The sequence below is a fragment of the Galeopterus variegatus genome, unplaced genomic scaffold (genome assembly GCF_000696425.1).
Source record: "Galeopterus variegatus unplaced genomic scaffold, G_variegatus-3.0.2 Scaffold2581, whole genome shotgun sequence".
NCBI lineage: Eukaryota > Metazoa > Chordata > Mammalia > Dermoptera > Cynocephalidae > Galeopterus > Galeopterus variegatus.
The window spans coordinates 28,345-29,598 of record NW_007728692.1 but is presented as its reverse complement, the minus strand read 5'-3'; positions in this window follow the sequence as shown (position 1 = coordinate 29,598).

The window sequence follows — 1,254 nt, the reverse complement described above, 5'->3', positions numbered from 1 at the left end:
TATTGACCATCTCATGTAATTTATTGAATACTGTACTGAAAGTGAGAAGCATAATGGTTGCATGGATACTCAAAGCACAGTTTCTGCTGGATACCTATGGCTTTCACACCATGTTGAAGTCAAAAAATCTTAACCCAAACCATCGTAAATTGGAGACCGTCTGTATACATAAAAGGATACCAAAAAAGGAAAATACATTCAGAAAGTAAAAGTGCCCATCACATTCTGGGCACCATGCTAGGTCCTGAGAATGCCACGGTGAGGAAGGTGATATGATTCCTGCCCTCCTGTAGTTTATTGTAAACTGAAGAAGAAAAAGGTTATTGCTCAAAGCAGGATTAGAACTTCCTCGGTGGCAGCCAGAAGTAGAAGATGCACACAGAAGTATTTAACCTGGGACAGGGGCAAGAAAGGCTTCCAGGAGGAAGCAAAAGCTAAGCTTAGATCTGTGGATGGCATGGACATAATCGAGTGAAAGGAGGATCATGCGATGGGGAAGGCAAGTGTTCCAGGCTGAGGAGCAGCACATTCAAAAGCACTGAAATAAGAGAGAATAGGACCACAGTGTGAGAGAGAAGAGGAGTCTGGTGTAGCTAATATGTAAAATGCAAGGAGGTGCAATGGGCCTGACAGGGAGCAATCTCGCTGGCTGAGGGTACAGAAAGAATAGAAGGAAAGGAGACTGAAGGGAGAAGAGTGGAAGGTTACACAGACTCTTCAGTAACACAGAGAAAGGCTATTGTAGCCCAAGGCAGAGCCGTGACAGAGAGACCACCGGATGATGGAGGTCATGCTGGAGCACAATCCAGACAGCCAGTGATTCAGAAAGTGGTTGTGAAAGAAGAGAGGTCAAGCAAAGCTCCAGGATTAGAGAGTATGGAGGCTTAACTGGGGAACTGGGGTGTCACTCACTGTGTTGGGAAACAGTGGAAAGGAACAGGCATTGCTTCAATATTTCATATAATTATATCCCATTAGTTTCTTTAGGATTATTCTATAACTTCAAGAAACTTTTGTCTTCAGAGTTAAAGTACAAAAATATTTCCAGACATGAAAAGAAAAAAGAATGACCTTTAAAATGGCAATAACAGATATTGGACAGATATTTTGCTTGATGGCAATCAATACTCAGATTTCAAATCAATCAGAATTTTTATTGGTAACAAATAGAAGAAAAGGGTTCAAAAAGAATGCCTTAGGATGCTTACATTAAAAACTCACAGATAGAAATATGATGACTCCAACTAGATAAAC